General features: G+C 38.8%; 2 long non-coding RNA genes across 3 annotated transcripts; both read right to left on the reverse strand.

Annotated features, from left to right (window-relative positions):
• Window positions 1–3,583: 3,583 nt before the first annotated feature.
• On the reverse strand, window positions 3,584–7,906 carry LOC123963520. 2 transcript variants are annotated; one of them, XR_006823197.1, is made up of 5 exons: window positions 7,227–7,636; window positions 6,894–6,955; window positions 5,974–6,175; window positions 5,220–5,299; window positions 3,584–3,679 (listed from the first exon to the last, which is right to left on the reverse strand). It is a non-coding gene; the product is annotated as an uncharacterized LOC123963520 (long non-coding RNA). The 2 variants fall into 2 exon arrangements; XR_006823198.1 differs by lacking the exons at window positions 6,894–6,955; window positions 7,227–7,636 and adding an exon at window positions 7,819–7,906.
• A 798-nt stretch (window positions 7,907–8,704) lies between these two features.
• Window positions 8,705–9,119, reverse strand: LOC123963990. The gene is made up of 2 exons (XR_006823304.1): window positions 9,057–9,119; window positions 8,705–8,950 (listed from the first exon to the last, which is right to left on the reverse strand). It is a non-coding gene; the product is annotated as an uncharacterized LOC123963990 (long non-coding RNA).
• Between the last annotated feature and the right edge of the window lie 873 nt (window positions 9,120–9,992).

Below are 9,992 nucleotides of genomic sequence, written 5' to 3' on the forward strand. Positions count from 1 at the left end.
TAAGTGTACTTATATTTTACAAGTTGAGTGTATTAATCTTTTTCAGTAATTTCCATTTAATTATATTTATAATTTTAGCTAAACTATCTTGAGTAGCATTTTAGGTACACTAAAATTTATTATGTGCATCCAGATCAATTTAATCGTTTAATTTCTACATACTAAATTAATTTTTTTTTTATCTCTTATGGTATCTTAACTTTCAATAATATTCAGACAAATAAAGCAAACCAAATATTTTCAGCTCTTACTTTATTTTCTTCATTCAAGAGATAGAACACCATTTTTGCTCTCCCAAATGGTGCCAGTAATGTAACTCAGGAGTCACCATTTCTTAAATTGCTATCTTATAAAAAAATGTCATAGAATCATCCATTAACATAAAAAACATTGTACCATTCATCACAAAAAAACAACAAAACGAGTCAATACCCATTTTTTCATAAAACAAGCACCTATTTCCAGGATTGCAGTATTCATTTCAAGTAAATATTCCTAAACATCCCTAGTACAGCTTTAAATGTTCACAACAGTGGCTGTATACATATATACACACACATTACTACAGTCCACCACTCACTTTGCAACATCTTCTACACACAATAACAATGTAGCTCAAAAGTTTTCACAATAGTAGCTGAAGAAATCCTACAGTCCATCATTCATTTTGTTCTTTAGTCCAAGGACTTTGGAGAAAAGCCTTTTACCACCAATTTGCAAGAGGACATAATATACAAATAACAAAATAAACCAGTTATAGTACTGGTTTATTTTGTTAACAGAACAAAAATACTATAGTACCAGAACCTCCCACAGTGCACACTGAGAACCTGATGCTGAGATTACAAAAAACTGCAAACACTTACAGTCAAAGAATACTGTAATAGAAGAAAAGAATGTAATATCACATAATAGATTTTATGCTTGGCTGAGGTGAAAAAGTTGGTGTATCAATATGAAAACAAACTTACTGAATAAATCATGATATACTGTACATGAAATGTGACTTAAATGTCCACTGAAGTTTAAGCTCCTCTAAGAATAATAAAAATAGTGGAAAATGAAAACATCCCATCCGTGTGGAGCAATGAGGAGGTGGTAACATTCCTACATGAAACGAACAAGAAATCTCATAATTCAAAACATCTTCTAGGGCTGCATTTTACATTATACTAAATGTTTTGTATAGCCTCCTAAACCAGAAATAAAAATGCAGCTTAGCAGCATTCACAAGAGCGTCTAAAGAAATGCTACAGTCCAGCAATGATTTTGTTAGTCCAAGGACCTTGGGGGAAAGCCTTTCTCCATCCATTTGCAAGAGCACTTTTTGAATGAATTCATAGGAGTATTTCAGCTCTTTGGGGTAAGCCATGTTCAGTACATAGATGACTCCCAGCATCATTGCACAATACTTGGGCTACAGATCCAGTGTTGTTCAGAATGATTCCTCCTTCAACATAAATGTCAATGTCATCATGAGATCCAATTTCTCCACCCTCCTTGTTGATGACATATATGCCCATGGTGGATATCTGCAGGTCTCTCAGGATGTCATCTTCGATGTCCTGTATATTTATAGAATATAGGTGACAAAAAGAACACATGTATTTATGTAATGGATTTTAATGACTTGAAAACTATAAATTTCTTCTTATTTACACTGGTCAGTTAAAACTACTGAAAATATTTTTGTCAATTAAGGTTCATGTGAATTAACAAATTACAGATTTTTGTTTTTATTGCATTGTGAAAAAATATCCCAACTTTTCTGGAAATGGGGTTTCTATATATTTGTGAGATGTTAAAGATTTAGGTCTTCAGTAGTGACCAATGGGCTTGGAGCTGAGACACATAAGTCAAAATGGATAGAGAGACTAACACATTATTGGTTTTGGTGTTTTAATTGAACAATAAGAAAAATAATGCCTCATCGTTTCAAGAACCAAACTGATGGTTTTAAATGTTTTAGCCTATTAATGAAAATCTCCAGACACAGCCAAATTTACATTATCCTATGTTGTTTTACTCTTCGGGATTTAACTTCCTCAAAACAAAGTTTGTCAGAGTCTGTTAATAATTATTGGGTGTCTTGACTGCACCAGGATGTGTTTAGAAAATGCTACCTGCTTTGAACACTGTGCATCAAATTGTTGATTTAATACAAATATTCTCAACCTTATGGCTACTTAGAAGGTAAAAATTAATTTTCTAAAATTAATGCTTTGGAAAATGGTCAGCGGTAGTGTTAATGCATTTGTCATCAATGGGCTAAAACATAAAAACACATGATCCTTAAGATCCTCTGTAGTGACACGCTTTAGTGGCTGGAGCATTTTTCAAGTTTTGCAGTAGTAGATTTTTTATTAAACAGCAGGCTTCCACACTATAATAACTCTAGACCCCAAAACACGACAGCATGTAGACATTGATAGGACTCAGGGCTCGACAATAACGGTGGCCCAGGGCCAGTAAAAAGTAATGACGGGACTGTTGAACTAGCAACTCACTGGCCCAATCAAAACATTAGTATTAAAAAAACGAAAACAAAAAGATCACATTAGAAACTCAACATCCTGCAGCTGTTTTGCAGCTCTTGGCGTGCACCATTGCCCAATCCAGAGTTGTAGTGACGAGATGAGTGGTTGTCAAATGTTGTTTCTCTAATCTTAATCTGAGGTCTGTGGATCAGAACCTGCTGACGGTTCCACGCACTCGCTACCGTACTAGAGGTGACCGATCTTTTCAGGCTGTTGCCCCTAGGTTGTGGAATGACCTTCCACCATCTATGCGCTCTTCTGATTCTGTTGATGCCTTCAAATGCAGACTAAAGACACATTTATTTGTTCAGGCTTTCAATTAGCTACTTGTGGGTTGATATGATCATGTACTGTCTATGCTTTTATTGTGTGTATTTTATGATATTAATGTTTTTGTTGTGAAGCACTTTGTGGCCCTATACCTGTGAAAGGTGCTATAGAAATAAACTTTACTTACTTACTTACTTACTTACTTAATCAAACAGCGACCTCTGGGTCTTAAAGTGAAACAATGCAGACTTGTATCTGCTGCTCTGTGTACATTTTTTATTAAAAGGCTGTCAGCAGGAGAGTGAGCACATAATGTTTGAGTCTGTTATTATGTTTTTGTTAAACTTTTTTATTTTTTATAATTTTAATTGTGATAGTTTAGTTTTTTTATATCCAGGATGTATTTAATAACCGATTAAACATGTTAACAGTATAACATAACTTATAAGTCTTTGGTATTGTTGTAACACTGATAAATACCTTTTGGAGGGAGGCACAGTAAAAATTCTCTTCAGGCCAGTAAGTTTCAAACCCACTGGCCCGGTGGGGCCAATTGCAAAAACGTTTATCGTTGAATCTGGGACTCCAGTCTCCATCATTGTGGTGTCAACTGATTGTGTTATGCATCAGGTTTGTTTTCGTTTTTGGTGAGTGTCCCTTTAAATCACAATGTGAAAGCCCTTTTCTTCTAACTAGTGGGTTAGTGACATTAGGATCTTAAAACATTTTCGATAATACAAGTACATGTGACTGACAAATGCAATTAAAATCACTTGCCTTATAATCCCGAATGAGATGTCCATCATCCTCACCAAGGTAGATGCAAAGTGCCTTGAGGACTGCTGCCCATTAAGATTGACATCAATTGTAGCCTGGGTAAAAGGATTACGATTATTAAAATTGAAATATTCCTAAATACATCAATTATTGCAAAAACCTTTCTTGAAATTATATAATATTTCCAACCTGTGGTAACCTCAAAAATATATACACAATGACTTCATTACACATACTGTAAATAGACTGCCCTCTTTAGCTTAAGAATGTTAGTGAATTAATTTTCGTAAAATAGCAGGTCTGAATGTGTAGGGCGATAGCACAATTGTAGCTTCTACTTATTCAGCGAAGTTTCACTGAGAACATTGGTCTCTTCTTCACAGTTTAGAAGCTGCTAGAAAAACTAGTCAGATCTGCTGGCTACTGAGGTTTAAGTGTCTTGCTCATCGACCTGTGCGTGCATGCAGTTGATATTTACTACCAGCTATATACAGCGTGCTAATCTTGACAACCCAGCTTTATTATAATGTTAATATAGCTCTCTGTATTAGCTAGACTCCTTACATGTTTGCTAATAACTTTTTAAGGTGGATCTCCGACAGAAAGAGATGTGTTAAGGGAATATTTGCGCTGCACACAGCTCTGCAATCAAATACGATTTTAAACAGGCCTAGTAAAAAATAAATCTAAAATCAATATGTGGCTCGGATCGTGAGGCACAATATGAGCGCCGGCTAACCGGAGCGGGGAGGTACTCACACTAGGCTCGGTTGCCTTGTACCGTGCCTAAGCACGTTTAACCCCCAAAGTCCGGTTCGTTTGACCAGATTGATCGCTCCATGCCGTATGCTGAACCGTCCCCAGGTCAAATTGAAGAGGTGGGCTCAGGCACAGTTAAGCTGAACTCCGGCACGGTACACATCTAGTGTGATCGCTAACCGTGCTCAGGCACAGAACTCGGACATAAACGGTACTGTGCCGTACGAGTGTGCTTTTTTCCCCCCCAAAGGAGTGCAGTGCGTTTCCCATAGAATGACAGCCTAACTGTAGCATGGGGGAGGGGGGTTTTTTAACCTCGACAACCCAGCTGTAATCTGACGTTAATATAGATATCATTATTATCTATGCTTTTTACATGCTTGCTAATAACTTTCTTCAAGGTAGGTCTCATTAAGAGCTTTATGTTGTGTGCAACGGTGTTCATTAGAGAGAGGGCAAGTGAGTGAGAGGAGGTGCTGAGCGAATATATGCTCTGCACACAGCTCTGCAATCAAATAGGTTTTAAGAAGCCAGGCCTAGTTAAAAAAAAAATCAAAATCAATATACGGTGGTCGGCGTTAAAACTGTGGCAGGCCGCCACAAATAAATAAGTGTATGGGAAACACTGGAGTGAATATGTAAACGTGCTCCGGCTCAGTTAGGATACACAGAAACATGCCTAGCAAGAAGCTAGACATGAAGAAAATGTCTGTGTGTACTGTGATAACAGCACTTGAGCGTCGAGATCCCCCCACATAAAGAAAGAAAAAATTTTATACCACACAGTTACAGAACATTTATATATTTATATTTATCCTTGGCAGCACTGCAGTGAATAGTATAGCTGTAAAGAGTTTGTTTGTTAAATGCACTTACCAAAACAATATGAGCTCCCCAAAGAGTTAGGTTCTGGTCCACATTACACCAAGATAACATATATCAGATATGAGAAAGACCTGCAATAGAAATAAAAATGAGCACGAATGAAAAAGTGTGTTATTTCTCTTATTCAATTATAAATTACTTTAGAGCAGTTAGAAATTACATCAGAAATTAATGTTTTCAAAGCTTTAGATGCTACAAGCAGACAGACAGGACATTTTATGAAACGAGAGGGGTGGATTGAAGTTTATGGAAATTGTGTGAATTAGGTACATAACAGATTGGGTTTCTTAAATTAACTACCATTATTTGTACAACAGTACTTGAAAAATAAACACCTGTACAATGTTTTATAATAATTGTGTAAGGTTATTTACACTTTGTCAGATCATATTGTAAACGATTTTTTATAAACTTTGTGAAATCAGAAACAGAAAAATCTCTTCATAATGCCGTCCACAAGCCTACAACATCAACTACAAGTACATTGTGTGACACTATAACTGAGTCAACAAGTCAAGACCCCTTGCAGCTCTGAGTTTTGTAATACAGTTTTCTGCCTTCACGCCATTTCACTAACTCTATTAGTATTTGTAATTTTCATGTTCCACTTCTATATTTAAAGTATTAGTTGAAAATTGGGAGCAATAAATGCAGTGCCAACATAATCAGTCTTTGTGTTTAGAGCAGAAACAACATTAACCTGCTACCTAAACCCACATTCTTATCCTTGTTGTTATCTGCCTACCACTTCAGGTTAACTGGCCTTTCACTGGACTATCGGCTGTTGTCGTGCTCTGCAAGTCCTCTTCTGTCATCTGCAAAGCTTCTGCTAGTTAGTTATGAAGCATTTGCATGCTTCTACATCAGTGGCGGCTCCTGCCAAATCTCTCAGGGGGGGCAATTGTTGCGATGATGGCTAAGGTGATCAGTTCAATGGTCTAAGTCTGCTATAAGACAACAATAAGACAAGATTGTTCCTTAGGCTACATACTGTACAGTATTTGAGAACAGCTACATCCTGAAGTTCATTGTCAATGTCTACAATGAATGAACAGTCCACAGTTAAGATCAACAGATCTTAGACCTTTGGATGTAAAGGCTTTGGCAATAATGAAAAAAAGAATGACTCTCACAATCATTTGATTTAGGTGTGACAAACCTTTTATTTAGGAACAAGAAATCCAGAATAAAGCGCAGTGGCACTGGACTGATGATGTGCAATGAATAAAATTATTTACAGTTAATCTTGCGTTGCAGCTAAGGGACCCATCTCAAGTAACAGGCTACAGTTATGTAATAATGTCATATATGCTGTATATGAAGGTGGATCAAACATAGCTAATCTTAAATGTTTAATAGGGTACAGAGGAGCACAGTATTTATTTTCATTCTTTAAGTTACACACATTACACAAGACTAATAAGGTAAGCAGAGAGTTGTAAAAAATCCACTTGTTATCCTGCAGTTACACAGTATTATTAGGTGTGTGGGCTGTATTAAAGTATCCACTGTTCTCCTGTACTCTATAATCACACAGTAACAATGAGCTATGTGTGGTTCTCCCATTCTCACACTTTATTTACACAAACATCAAGGCATGTAAGGGGAAATATAAAAGGTATATTCTATTATGTTTATGGTTTATTTTCAGTGTTGCTTTCCTACTTCTTTTTACCCTCCTCTGACAAGATGCCAGTGGTGACCACCTCCTCTTTCTTCTTCGGTTTCTGGCAATAAAAGAAAAAAACACAACACATCAAATAATTGTTAATGGTTAAGTGCAGCTAACTTTAAATTGACTCCACCACCACACAATAAAACATGGCTTAATAACAATCACATTTAACATAAGCATAAAATTTGGCTTAATAACTATCAAGATTATTAGCTTAGCCTATGGCATTTTACGGAGCATAAATTAGCCTAGTGGCTAGCGGACTTTTCCTCTCCTCATAGCTTAACAAATTACATGTATTATTTATACTGTGTCTTACTCACCGCTGGTAAACTGCATCTCCCAACACAACACCACGGTCCAATTTTCAGCCTGAACGTACGTTTCAAAACAGCAGCTGGTCGTAGTGAGAGCAACAAGCTGGAGGACTGCCGAGTTGTTTTCAGGTGGCAGAAGCGTAGTTCTGCTGCTGGGCGCATGACGTAAACACATAAGTGCGAGCCCTCCCGGAAGCCATAGAGATTGCATTGCAGTGGCCGCAGCTCGAAAAAAACTGCCTTTACATGAAAGTCTATGAGAGAGATCTGGGCGATTTACAACCAGACTGAAATCCCACCAAAAGAGGCGGGACTCCACGGAACACGACTTGATGCTGATTGGACAGCGATATTCAATGACAAACTGTCTGTCAAAAACAGTCACAGCTAACTAACAGTGTGGTAGAAAGTGTGAGAAAAATCTCCGACCTTTTTCCTTGCTTGGCGGTGCGTCGCCCGGTCGCTCTAATGAACAAGCCGCCCCTGTTCTACATACTTTCAGCCCCACCTTTACGTTTTAAGCTTTGTTAAGGCCAGTCAGAAACTGTTCACGACGACTGCTACCACAAAGTGAAGCGAAGCTTTTTTTTGCTCCTACCCGCATTCCGCAAAGACCTGCCTCTGACTGGCTAGTCTCCGTTGCCTCCGTTAGTTTGGTTGGTTAGGTTTGCGCAAATGAAGAGACATGCTGCGTTCCATTTACCTCGGAAGTCAGAGGTCGGAGCTGGGAATGACGTCACACCCGAGTTGACGGTAGTGATGGCAAGTTCGACTCTTTTGACAGACTCGAATCTTCAAATCTCGTTCATTAAAATTAACTAATCTTTTTTTGAGCCCTTTTGTTCATTTCATTCATTTGAACTAGGCTGGTTAGTGTAGCGCTGCAGCCCTCTAGTGGGCGATTAAAAAACAGTACCGTTCTCAAACACGGAAGGCTGCCTGGCTTGCTTGGCTTAATTGACAAAGTATAATGCACAAATACATCTCTTGATCACTCTCTATCATCATTATATACACCCCCCGGGGCCCACAACCAAATTCAAACCATGTAAAAATCACAGAAATATGTTGTCTATATGCAATCCACTACTCCGGCTAAATCCTTCCATTGTCACAATCTTTCCTGAGTATACAACCAGACCAGCCATACAAAGGCTTATGTATATAATTACTATCATTATCTCTAAAGTGCTCATTCATACAGTAGCCTAACGTCTCTATCCTTTACTAAAATATTAATATCAGATTGGCGTATATAGAAGTAATAAGCTTGACACACTATATGAATAAAACACTCTTATTAAAATTCAACCAATTTAATAATAATAATCTGGATCAAGCCACCAAGTTCTTAAAAGAACTCCAGCACAGAGAGAGGAACAAAGAAATATTAACACATTATATAAACGCAGCCGTTTGGCAGGTCTGGATGCAGAATGTGTTACGAGGTGTGGTGTGGGGACAGAGAGGACCCAAATGCAACGTTTGGAGTGAAGGAGGTTTATTGAGGGAGAAAGGGGTAGAGGGACTGGAGTGGAGGAAGAGGTGGATGTCGGGGAAGCACGGGCACGAAGAACCAAGGAGACAGGGGGCCAGAGAGCCGGGGAACACTGGGGCTGAGGAAGCGAGGAGCGGTGGGAGAACTGGGAGGACGCCATGAGGGAAGTCTGAGGCGGAGAGGGCCGGTGGATGAGCCCAGCTGACTGAAGGGAGGACGAGGGTAAGTGTACCTGGGAGGGAAACAGACAGAGAGACAGGGTTAGGGATGGCAGCGACAAGGCACAGGGAAAATGTGGAAAAACAAGAAACATGGAAGCCTGAACACGGAAGTGGCACCGGGTATGGAGCAACGACGATCAAGCGAGGATGGTGTGGAGAACCGGGGTTGAAATACAGGCAGGCATGAGGTGATTACTGGCAGGTGTGGCAGGCTGACGAGGTGGCTGATGAGATGCAGGTGCAGGTAGTTGACTAGGCTCAGGAGCAGAGGGAGAGAGAGCACACAGGGGAGAAAACACAGGGAGGCAGGCAGGGAACAGAAAACCAAGGAAAAAGCAGAAAAACTGATAAAAAGGAGGTTCTCCCGACTTCCCAATTCGCGATTCCGACTTAAGGGGGTGTTCCCTTTGAAATTTTGACCTTTGAACTCGGAAATTCCGACTTCCCATGTCAACTGGAACGCACCAACAGGCTTTGAAAAATTGTCAGTCGGAGTCAGTCAGAGGCAGAATAGGGGCGGGACTTTGCGGAGTACGGGTGTGAAAAAAATAGATACTTTTAAAGAAAAGAGAGGACCTGAGTAACTTATAACTTCAACCTTAAAATTAAAACACCCACACACTATCAATGTCTGCTTACCAACCCACGACTTGTATTTATTGTTACTTCATAAAGCACAATCTGGTGATTATTTTTGCACACATCGCTCCTGGAAAACACTAAAGACTTAATAACTCGCATTGCGCTTGCTGTCTGCCCCGCTCCGGTTGTGTTTTGAAATAACGTTAACAGCAATTCAGGCAGCTATGGTTAACGTTACCTAGGACTCCCATTATGTAGAAGCATAAACTGTTGCCGTCAGTGCACATTAACCACCTTTTACCAAAATGGTGTATTTTGTCATAATGTTAACACATTGACAAGATTAGAAAACATGCTTACAGCAAGTCAGGAATAATTAGTTACAGAACTAACATTAAACTAGTCGCTGTAACACAAACTGATAGCATTAGTTAAACACATTTTTTCTATCAAATGTTTTAAAGTGTAAAC

Source organism: Micropterus dolomieu, linkage group LG23 (assembly GCF_021292245.1).
Source record: "Micropterus dolomieu isolate WLL.071019.BEF.003 ecotype Adirondacks linkage group LG23, ASM2129224v1, whole genome shotgun sequence".
Lineage (NCBI taxonomy): Eukaryota > Metazoa > Chordata > Actinopteri > Centrarchiformes > Centrarchidae > Micropterus > Micropterus dolomieu.